Genomic DNA, 12,770 nt, shown 5'->3' with positions numbered 1-12,770 from the left:
GAGTCTGTATACAATAAGTCATTTCCCTTTGCTGAAAAGAATCTACATGAACAAAACTCTGCCACAAAACTAAAGGAGGGATGAGGGTGACTCCCTCTGTTTAAGGAGTTTGACTTGTCTTTGGATTCTATTCAGAAATAACTTTTATCACTCATAAAAGTAACTGGGAAAGTGTAAAGAGCCCTGGAGCACTGTACCTGTAGCTGGAAAAGAACCAGACTGATTGAAATATATTTTGCACTGCACTTTTACACTACGTTGCATTGCATTGCATTGCATAGCACTGCATTATGTTATGTTACATTTTGTTATATATAGAGAAAAAATATATAACACATGTATACAAAAATTATCCAGGCTTCCTATCCAAACTCCATCTAGTTCATTTTTTGGTGCACTATGAAAGTTCATGATTTAAAAACTTGTGCATTTAGAAGAGAAGTAAAATTGCTGTAGGAATTAATACTGATATTTTTCTAAGACTGATTACCAACTCATATTTAGTTGTGAACTTCTTTAGAAGTTGTGATAACCAGTGATGTTATTGTGTGTTCACAATACTAACTACTTTAAAGGTTACATTGAATACCAGTAATACACAGAGTTGAAAAACTTCTGAGTTATGTATTAGTAGCATATAACTTTACTACGCTGCTGGTACAGCATGCATGTTCTGTTGCATACTGCCTGCAGCTCATGAAGCTACACACTGAATTGGTGTTGATTTGTTATATAATGTATGAATGAGTGTCAAGAGTGCTACTGACAGCAAGAGAAGGGACATGTTTCAGCAGTGCCAGTTGTCTCTCCTGACCCACAGATTGCAGTCACCGGGATAGCAGTAGCTTAATAAACCTTGTCATGAAGTCATGAAGATAAAAGTTTAGAGTAATATACAGAACACACCCCTGCTATCCCCACTGCCTTTTTTTTTTTTTTTTTAATATACAATTCCTTGTGGAAAATATCCATTAATTACTTTAAACAGCTCACTGTTTGTTATCTCTGAAGAGAGAATTAGTTTATTCATAAGCTTTTCTGACTTTGTTGCATTGTCATAATCACAACTAGAATTGAGTTGTACCCTAGAAAGCCTTGGAGTGTTTGCAAGTTTGAGTCTACTCTTGAGAAACTACCTGAGTGGCTAATTGAGACAAGGAAATTTTTCCTGTAATAACAGGAGTTATGCTCTGCATGCCAACAAGATTCATCCCACTGAAACATTGTCATAAAGCTGTAGTTCCAGTATTATGTGTTACTAATGAATACAAACTATCTGCAGTCTTCACGAAGACTCACCGGTAGTAGTGAAGGGTGGTTTTACGTAAAAAAAATTCACTGAATCTTCAAACGCTTGAAGTCTAATGTGCTTGAATAAATGGTTGTTCCCTTGGAACAGAAAATGCCATTGGACTAATCCACCAAGATAAAAAGCAGGAAATATTTCATCATTGAAACACTTCTGTAGTCCAGCTGAATATTTACAGCATGTACTTTGGAGGAAGGATGAAAAAGGGGTCAGACTGAGTGAGAAAATAAGTATTCTTTCTGTTCCACACTTATGCAATTGTTTAATGTTTGGAAGATTTTTGTAGCTGTGCTGAAGAGTTCCTGCCATTAAGAAATCTTACTGACACTTTACTCTTCTTGTCAAAGCATGTTGAACTTTGAAGAATGAAGAACACTTCCTATTGCCTGCATTCCTGGGGATGCATTGCTTGGGACCACCACAGCTGTATCAGAACTCCGTTGGAAGATACTGCTAAAATGCTGAAGTTTGACCAGAGTGGATTTGAACCAAACACAGGCGGAGGATCAGAATGGGAGTCACTTAGCAGTGATTCTGTTCCTCTTATTCCTGGAGGTCTTCTCTAACTGACTAGGCTTTGTAGAGAGGTCCTATGAGAAGGGGCTAGTTTACATGATGTCCTGGAGTCCTTTCTAGATCTACTTATAACTACTGTATTATTAAGAGGATCTTCATATTGGAGTCAGACTGAGCCTTCAGTTCTTTAAAACAGTTTCACGGTAAAATAGGTGCAATCAGGGAACTGCATCATTTCATAGAATCATAGAATCATAGAATCACAAGGTTGGAAAGGACCTATAAGATCATCTAGTCCAACCGTCCTCGCTTTACCATACCTACAGAAAAACCCCTAAACCATCTCTTAGCTCCCTATCCAGACACTTCTTGAACACTGCCAGTGATGACGACTCCACCACCTCCCTAGGCAGGCTATTCCAGTGCCTGACCACTCTCTGAGAATTTCCTTACTCTCCCCAAAATACCTGATTTCAATACAGACGTTCAGGATTCATCTTCCCTTTAAAACTTTTGTAGTCTCACTCTATTGACACGGGAAAACAGTTAAGTGCAGGAGGCCTTCATTGTGGTAGGATAACCCCTCTGAAAACAGTGTTCTCTGTAAGAATTTGGTCTTTGTCATTTCTATGTGCAGTTCTTTCTTCCATCTGTGTCCTGCTAATACACAAATGATCAGTGTGTCAGGCTGGGATGCAGACACATTTTTAAGTGTATATCCATAGAATAAGATTAATGTTACTAAGATTAATTCTACAGATCTGCTTTGATTTAGATGGTAAAGCCATTAGCAAAGTGATGCATTTCAGAAATCTACGCAGCGCTGCTGCAATATTGAAGTCCTGGCTTGGGTGGAGCATTAACAAATTAATGTAAGGTAATTATGTATTTTAACATAGCATAACAAACATAAGGTAAGGTAACATGAAGAAATGTAAAAGAACATTACTAAAAAAAAAAAAAAGTATAACATAACATAACATGACACAAAAATAATATACAGGCCTTCTATTTATCAATAAATGTTATATGTTAATTGATGATGCCTGAGGTTTAAATCCTACTGTACACAATAATATACTTATAAAAACAGTTTATGCTTGATGAAGAGTAAGTTTATTATTGTTTCCAATTAGTATCTGAAGCAAGCTATTTTTTGCACAGCATGAAAATAACTTTTGAATAGTTTCTGATAGTTTTCTTCTCATTTTTAGAGTGAAAAAGGCAGAGTTTTAATTAAACATGAAATTTGGCCAGCAATTGCTTAGTCATTAATCTGGTCTGGTGCTTTCTGCTATTTATATAGAAAATGGGTTTGTACAATTATGAAATTCATTCCTAATAAATGACCGATACTGATGTAGGTTTAATAGACTCAAGCCTCTAATGCACAGAAAGCACTCAATGGCTTTTGAATTAATTGTATTCTTCACGGCATTTCAATAATTTCCAATATGATAACAGATGAGCATCCTAACCCTGTGATTTTTATGCTTATCCCGATAGACTTTTTTCATAGGCCAATATAAATCAGGTTATTTCTGTCTCAGATAAAAATAGTTCAATGTGGGGAAATAAATATTATCTCAAATAATTTATGTCCTGGTGAAAATTCTTTGTGAAATATAAAGATGAAGCCAGCAAGATTTAATAGTTAATCGTCAAGGTTCTGAATGAGGAAAACTACATTCCCAAGAAGATTTTAGCATTCTTTACATATACGAGGACATCCTTATATTACAGCCTCCCCTGTGGCTTTGGAAACATTTCCTCAGAGCATGGGTCTCAGTGTATATTAATTTACTATTTTTTCTATTTTAATATATAGCCAGGGCTTATGAAAGTTTAACAGACCCATGGAGAAGAACATGCATATTAATCATCTGGACTCTATGCTCAATATATAAGTTGCTTCCATTACCTGAAAATAGCTCCAATAAATCCAGCTCAGCATTTTAGAGCAACACAGCACTCATACTGTACTTTTATCCTAAACAGTCTGAGCTTTCTTGAATAGATTTCATGTTCAGTCATCATGGCGGTCTCACTCAAAATTATCTCAAAATTCTAGTGTAGCCTCAATTAGTATTTTAAAACACAACAAACAAGGAAAAAAGCATCTCCATTTCTGACTTTTATACATCTAATTCTAAATATACCTTCCCTACTTTATTTGCAACGTGGTAGTTTTCTCCATCTTTTAATCTTTGTAGGATTATGGAAGCAGCTTTCAAAGAGTTGTTCTATTTTAAATTTATAGTGCAAAAAAATTTCTTTCCAAATGTAGAGCACCGTAATGTTTTGGGAAAAGGTGTTATAAATTACTTAATGAGGCCTTGAGATCTGAACAGGTAATATCTCACCACTGATACAATTTGAATTTTGCCTCTAACACAGGCAGGTGCAGATTTAATGACTGCATCCTATCTAAGTTAATATGTACACTAGCTTCTGGCATCTTGGAAACTGAAGGTCAGGGATCCCTTATTTCCTGTCAGTTGCTCCTGTATAATCTATGCCTTTTCCCATGTATTACCTCAGCAAATAATTTCTCTTGTCCAGTGTGTCATTATTTTGGTCAATTTTAAGGATTTCAGACTGTTGCAGAGAAAAGATGACTCAATTCATCTGGTTTAACTAAATCAGAATAAAAGTCATTTATTGATTTAGTAGAGACACGCCATTAACCAGCAACCAGGGGACTATGCAACTATGATCACTATCAGCAATACAACAGATAAACAACAATTCTAGACACTTACATTAAGAATTGCAGTGTTCCTAACATCCTCCTATAACTAATCCTCACAGTTCCAACTCCCCCACAAACACACAGACCTATCATCCCCTCCCTGCCTGTGTGTGTTTCCAGCACGTACCTTTTGTCCTCGGACTTTGGGTTCCTGGTTTTTCATACCCTTGCAGAGCAGGGAGGATGCTCTCCCTGGCCATGGCAGGGCTAATGATGACAGTGGGGACACATTTGTCAGTGTCAAGTTTGACGTCTACTATTTCTGCTTCAGTATCTCTCCCATATCTTTCAAATATTCGTGTTTCATTTCTACAGATATCAAAGCTGATGCCGTCTACAGATCAAAAGTTTATTTGCAATTTCATGGCTATTTTTTTAGACTGTTTTTCTTCCTCTTCAGTGTGGTCAGCCTAGGAGCAAGGCATTCTCAAGGTAGCTTAGTATTTCTGACACAAGGACTACTAATGTCTGTGTACTGATGTCCAAACTGATGGCATTGCATCAAACAGAAATACAGAATAGCTGAGATTGCAGTGCATATCTGAAAATTTTCTAGTCAAATTCTCTTGTACAAACAGGGTCATCAAGGGCTGTTTGTCCAAGACTGCCCAGTTGTGTTTAGAACATCTTAAAAGATGGAAAATGCATAATGTTTTTGGACACTTGCATAATGTTCCAGTACAATCAGTTGTACAGTAAAAAGATGTTTTCTTATGTTCCAACAGATATTCATGGTTTTCAATGTACCCATCACTACCTGTCCTACTGTGGGACACCAATGAGTAAAAACTAGCCTAAATTTCTTTATACTCTCTATGATGGGATCTCCCCTAGGCCTTCTTTTCTCCATCCTGAACAATCCTAGCTCTCTCAGTCTTTCCTCATGTGAAACGTGCTTTGGTTTTTTAATCACTTGAGCATTAATGAAAGGAATCAAACAACCAAAAATCCACTATAAAATTTGTTTACCAGTGGCCAATGATCTATGAATTATATGGATGTTTTTTGTTTTTTTCTTTTTAAGAGGCTGAATTTGATTTCATTCTAGCTCCTATAAACTGTTTTTTCATTTAAGTGATGATGTATCAACAGTGAAAAACGAACAAATATTATTCAGCATATCTAACTACAAGGACTGGATCACAGAGGGGGTTTAGTCTGCAGTCTGCTATGCACTGTCTACCAGATCTGGTTCACTAATGGTTCACATCATGCACTGTGTTGTTATTGGTCATGACTTCCCACTGATCCATGCATCTAGATTTCTTTAATTAGATACCAAGCTTGTATTTATCATTCAAAACTCAAGTGCCAGATTGTCCTGGGGAAGAGAAGTTGATCATGGAGGTCAGGAAGGTTTCCTGAGCTGAAGAAACACCAGGCTAATGGAAAGAGCTGCCACCAGCCAGCTGCTCGTGTGAGAGTCTTGTTTAGACAACAGATGTCAAGTAGCTAATTAACATTTTGGAAAATACTTTCTGTTCCAGATCACGAGATGACTGGTGAGACTTTGGAGTACAATTAATGATGTCTTTCCTGATTGTATCATACCTGGGGGAAAAAATCTAAATAAGAAATTTGTCAAGCCCTCATGACAGTGCATAGTGTATGTCCTAGAAGGCTCAGATCTGTTAAAGTATTGCTTTTTCCAGGAAACTGAAGTTTTTATACTTAGTGAGGTTTTCTACTCTTAACAGCCCCACAACAGAAAGGTTCCTCTGGGAGACAGACCAGCCAAGATAGCTGCTGAATGTCCCCCATCTTCAAGGACACTACACCAGAACCCACCAAAACAGTTGGCACTCAGGTTTCCCCTCCAGGCATTAGAGTACAATTTGCAACAATGCCCACTAGTGCCTTATATGCCTGTGGTTTTGATGTGCCAGGCCATCAAATCCACATAGTCCAATAAACCCAATTGTCCCTTTCCTCCACCTGGCTGGAGGCACACCCCACTAGTTCAGCTTTTTGTATTTGTTACATCTCTTGGATGTGAACCGAAAGGTTAGTTACCAAATTTAGAAATAAGATCAGACCATCTATTTCTTTTTTTCCTTGCAACTCACATTTCCACATATTGAGGGTTAAGGTGGATTTTTCATCCCACTTCCTCATCTTGTTCTCTCTGTGGTCAGATAGCTCAGAGTAGAATGCAATGTGTACCCAGTGCATCTTCTCTCTTGAATGAGAAAAACACTTCTGGTGGCTCTGACGCTGGATTTGGGGTTATTAACCATTGTTCCTGCCAATATTATGCAAAAACTCCAACACAGCTAATTCCCTCAGACATGGGATATCTCTTTACAAGGTTCTCTTGTCTGGCTGACAATATAACTGTAGGGATACCTTTCCTTCATAGATGAACATGAGTTGTGCCTAGCAGAAGAGAGATTTCCATTTCTTGCAACAGCATTGTCAGTGCTACCTTCTCCGGAGAGGGACCCCAGATGCCTGTCTTTCATCTCTACAAGATCCAGGCTGTTGGTCCTGTTATTGCAGCACTGGAGCAGCCAGCTGACAAAGTGCTTGTTTGGATGATGATTCTTTCCACATGTCTCACAACTTACCTAAAGAAAGGCATCAGGCAGTTACTGACTCATAAACTCTACCTCTTCTTCCTGTTGTTGCAATGGATCTGCTGTGGAGTAGCCTTCCGCATCCTCTTCTTCCTACCTTACTAAATAAACGGACACTTGCTTCAATAATTTCTGCATATGTACAGGGCTGATGGATACCGGTACAGACTGGTGCTCTTGTTCAGACCCAGAGCCTACAGGTTTGGATCAGATCCAGAGGCTTTTATTTTTTTTGAAGGTGCTAAATAGTATTGAATCGTGTTTGATAGGCACAAGCCAGAATCCAGCCCAGAGCAGTGAGCTCTATCTCTTTGTCTTTGGTAGGATCAGGTCATACCTTTTTAAAACATTCTGTCAGTATTTTAGGATTCCACACTTTTTCTCGACTGAGAAATGACTTCAAGAATCAGCACTATTTGAGTACTTTAGCGGTCTTTGAGCGACATAGAAATGACTTAAAAGGCTTGCACTTCACATTAGTTGTGAATGAAGATGTACATCCTGTACACAGCAACTAGGTTTATGTAGCTCAGATTGCTTGCAGAAGTTTAAATATCTTTAATTTCAATAGATCTTATTTGGTACTTACTGGTGTTTGATCTATAAAGATATTGCATAGAAGTGATTAAGGAAAGTTGGGGGTTATTACGTTTAGAGGAACAAATCAGTACGACACCAAATCCTTTTTGCTAATTAATGATCGCTTTCAGCTCCAACTGAGGGAAATGCTTTTTGTCTGTAATTCTACTCGTCATGCAACAGCTGTGCTTTAATTTTGACAGGATGTTCACAGAAAATCATGTAATCAGTTAGGATATGTACACATTGGAATGTAAATATTCTTCTGTTTTGTTCATCATTATTTACGCTATTAAAGTACCAGGCTGACGAGCAGCTTTTGAGAGTGAATTACATAAATACATTTTACACATAAACCTCCTGGCCTAAACAAATCATTGTATCAAAACCAATAGCGTTAAGAACTTGGGGAGCTTTTACATAGCTATTTCCTTAAGTGCTTTACTTGTCCATCCTCAAAAACTGCTATGGATTCCTTCATCTTCCAAACCCCAAATATTCAATATCAGAGACAATTTCTGCTGCTGCATAGCTATACCCTTGCACAACTGATTTTAGTGCAGTACCATTGATGTCATGTCATCCTAAATTAATACAGAGCCTTCTCAGTGGGTGGTCTTGTGAAAACTCAAGTGTATTTCTGACCATCACCTTAGTCTTTTCCTTTAGCTAATGTGTTCATTACTATATTGTTTTGTTTTTTTTCACACAACCAGCTACAAGGTAACATTTGTATTTGATTTCTACTTTTTGCCATTCACTGTAAAATCCTAACATCTCTTGTGTAAATAACAGAAATCATGCATAAGGTTTTCTATTAACTTGAAAAACTGAAACCCATTCTGTCTGCTTTCATGTTCAATTTTGGATAAATGTCCAAATGATAGGAAACCCTTAGAATCAATAAAAGTCAGATGTCTTTCCAAACTGTTGATTCCACAAAACAGAAGAAGTATCACTGTGTTTTATCACAGTTCTCACTGAAAATAAACATCTGTTTTCTTTACTCTGATATATTGCCATATTCACCATGCTTTTTTTAGAATGTGACAAGTACAAATATTTTGTCAGAACATTTTTATTTCATGCTCAAACAGATCACCTTTCCACCCTTTCTAAAGTAATGCGTTGATATTCCCTATTGAGTATCATTGATCTGGCTGACATTCCTCTCTTATGCCTCCTACAATTTAATGGATTGAATCCTTTTTCTCTTGTTCTACATTTTATAAATTCAGACTTACTTGTCTTTACCGTGCACTTTAGCTTGCTTTATAGTATTCCCTTATGCTTACACTTTATTCCAAGCAACAGGCTGACCATGAGCCAGGAGTCTGCCTTTGTGGCCAAGAAGGCCAATGGCATCCTCAAGTTTATTAAAAAGAGCATGGCCAGCAGGACAAGGGAGGTGATTCTCCCCCTTTCCTCTGCCCTGTTGAGACCACATTTAGACTAAAGTGTCCTTTTCTGGGCTCCCCAGTTCTAAAACAACAGGGATCTCTTGGAAAGAGTCCAGCAGAGGACCACAGAGATGATGAAGGGTCTGGAGATTCTCCCATGTGAGTAAAGGCTGAGTAACCTGGGTCTGTACAACCTGGGGAAAAGAAGACAGAAAGGGGAACTGATTAATGTTTATAAATATCTGAAGAGAGGTGGGAAGCAAATAGATAAAGACAGGCCCTTCTCAGTGGTGTGTAGTGATAGTACAAGAAGCAATGGCCTAAAACTTGAACACTTCCACTAACATGTGGAAGAACTTCTTTATAGTCAGGGAGTCAAAACACTGGAACAGACCGCCCAGAGATGTTGTGAATTTTCCTTCTATGGAGGCATTTAAGATCCATCTTTATGCCTACCTGTGTGACCTATTGTAGGGAACTTGCTTTAGCTGCTGTGTGATTGGACTCGATGATCTCTTCCACTCCTTGCAATTCTGTGTTTCTGTGATGCTATGATTAGCACTTGCCTTCATTAGGAAGCTATAAGTCACCATGAGACTTCCTGAGCAAACCAAGGGACTTAATCTACTCATCACTGTCTTCCTAGGGGATGCTCATTGTTCAGAAGCTGTACACGATCCAGCAAAGTGCCCTTGCAGCCCAGAAAGCCAACCATATCCTGGGTGGCAACAAAGGAAATACGGCCAGCAGGGTGAGGAAGGAGATCCTTCCTCTCCACTCTGTGCTGGTGAGGCCTCACCTGGAGTACTGCGTGGATGTGGAGTCCTCTGTATAGAAGAGATGTGGACCTGTTGGAGTGCATGCAGAGGAGTCCCATGAATATGATCTAAGGGATAGAACACCTCTCCTACAAAGTCATACTGAGAGAACTGGGCCTGTTCAGCATAGAGAGGAAAAGGCTCCAGGGAGACCTGATAACGGCCTTTCAGTATCTAAAGGGGAGGTACGGGAAAAACATAATAAAGAGCATGTCCAGCAGGTTGAGGGAGGTGATCCTCCCCATCTACTCTGCCCTGGTAAGGCCTCATCTGGAATACTGTGTACAGTTCTGGGCTCCCCAGTACAAAAAAGACAGGGATCTCTTGGAATGAGTCCAGCGGAGGGCCACTAAGATGGTGAAGGAAATGGAATATCTTGTCTATGAAGAAAGGCTAAGTGAACTGGGTCTGTTAAGCCTTGTGAAAAGATGACTGGATCATAGATTCATAGAATCACCAAGGTTGAAAAAGACCTAAAAGATCATCCAGTCCAACCGTTCACTTATTACTCCCACTAAACCATGTCCCTCAACAAAACATCCAGTCTTTCCTTGAATACCCCCAGGGTTGGTGACTCCACCACCTCCCTGGGCAGTCCATTCCAGTGCCTGACCACCCTTTCTGAGGAGTAATACTTCCTAATGTCCAGCTTGAATCTCCCCTGCCGTAGCTTGAAACCATTCCCTCTGGACCTATCACTAATGACACAAGAGAAGAGGCCGACCCCCAGCTCACCACAACCTCCCTTCAGGAAGTTATAGAGAGCAATAAAGTCTGAGAGGGGACCTGATCCAGGTCTATAAATATCTGAGGTGTGGGGGGCAAAGTGGAGAGGCCAGGCTCTTTTCAGCAGTGTGTGGAGATGGGACAAGGGGAAACAGACAGAAACTGGAGCATAGGAAGTTCCACACAAATGTGTGCAAGAACTTTACGGTGAAGGTGACTGAGCACTGGAACAGGCTGCCCAGGGTAGTTGTGGACTCTCCTTCTCTGGAGATATTCAAGACCCACCTGGACACCTACCAGTGTGACCTGGTATAGGGAACCTGCTTTGGCAGGGCGGTTGTGCTTGATCTCTGGAAGTCCCTTTCAACTCTTATGATTCTATGGTTCTCTGATTCTGTGATATAAGGCTGAAGTTTTTTACAGTAAGGGTGATAAGGAACTGGCACAGGTGGACCAGAGGTGGTAAGTGTCCTGTCCCTGTAGACATTCAAGGCCAGGCTGGGTCAGGCTCTGAGCAACCTGATCGAGCTGTGGATGTTGCTACTCATTGCAGGGGAGTTGGACTGGTAGACCTTTAAAAGTCTCTAGCAATACCAAGGATTCTCTGGTCCTGTGGATCCCCTCCAGAATCTTCTCTGTATAGCCTTCCTTTGTATGCTTTCTGATAGTTTCATGTTTTTTTTGTAGTGCGGCACCCAAAACTGCACATAGTACTCAAGGTGAGGCTGCATCAGCAGAGAGTAGAGCAGGACCATCACTTAACTTTTCTGGTTGGCAATACCATGCAACTGGTGAAATAAAGAAAAAATCTGAGTATAGTTTCAGGTCATATATTCACTGCATATTTCCTTGTTACCAAGTATCCACCTAACTCCAAAAAAGCAGTTTGCAAAAATACATGGCTGCAGATGTTTTCAGTTGCAGCAGAATGTTTTTATTATTATTATTTTTATATTATAAATGTAAGCTGAATAAGTACATGAACTAAAGTTTCCCAATACCATTGATATTCAAAGCATAGATTAATGCAAATAAAGTACCTGGTAAATGGATATTAGCTGTTTTTGCCTTCCAAGACAGTGTTAAAAGCTCCTGGAAAAGATCAAACGTTGTATTTTCATTAGCACAGCTTTAGTCTTCTCAGTTACTGTTTCACTTGCAGATGTTATTTATGAATCTTCCCCTTGCTGCTTATACTTATCATTTCTCAATTTTATATATATATATATATATTTGTTCAGAAAAACTAGGTAATTATTTCTTTTTTAGATATTCATTAGAGGGTCCCAAAGACCTGGACATATTCCAGATCTATGTTTGGCTTCTCCACTTTTGGCAAAAGAAATAAAAAAGAGGAAAATTTATGCTGAAACAGTGCCAAGAGTAACCCATTCAATCAAAATCATGTCTTGATGCATAGACTATTAGTCACTCATATCCACATTCTACCCAAATAATTAACTTGTAACACAGAAATTCTATATTATTGGGATGTCCTTGAATATGCCCATGGGTTTTGTTGTTCCCACAGACTCAAGCAAGTCCTATCTTTAAGCATTTCTGTGATACTGGGTTGAAGCTGTATGAATGTAAGAGTCCAAATGGTGCATTATCTGAAGAAAACAAACAGTTTCTGTATTGTAGTTTAACAGCTTCTTCAAACATGTTTTAATGAAACATTGCTTACTCTGAATCAGTAAGAAAGGTAGATTAAACTGAAAAAAAAATAATAAAAAATTGAAAATCCTGCATATGGGAAGGAATAATCCAAATGGCTCCATGGACAGGAGCTAGGCAGAAAAAAAAGCCTGAAGATAGACATGTTGATCATGAACCAACAAAGATGTCTGGTTTTAAGAGGGTAAAAACATATTTGGCTGCAGTCGTGTAGAACTTATCAACAAGCTGAGCAAAGTGACCCTTTCCCTGCTCTGCACTGTTGGTAATACAGGAAAAGATGGGCATACTAGAGAGAATCCAGTAAAGACCAACTGAGATGATTAGTGAAGTAGAACTTCTGCTGGTGAAGAGAAGCTAAGAACAGCCAGGCTTACCCATGCTTTCAATGCTTTGCAGGCTGCGCTTCCCACAGGT

The sequence above is a fragment of the Coturnix japonica genome, chromosome 8 (assembly GCF_001577835.2).
Source record: "Coturnix japonica isolate 7356 chromosome 8, Coturnix japonica 2.1, whole genome shotgun sequence".
Lineage (NCBI taxonomy): Eukaryota > Metazoa > Chordata > Aves > Galliformes > Phasianidae > Coturnix > Coturnix japonica.
Note: the sequence above shows the minus strand (reverse complement) of the source record.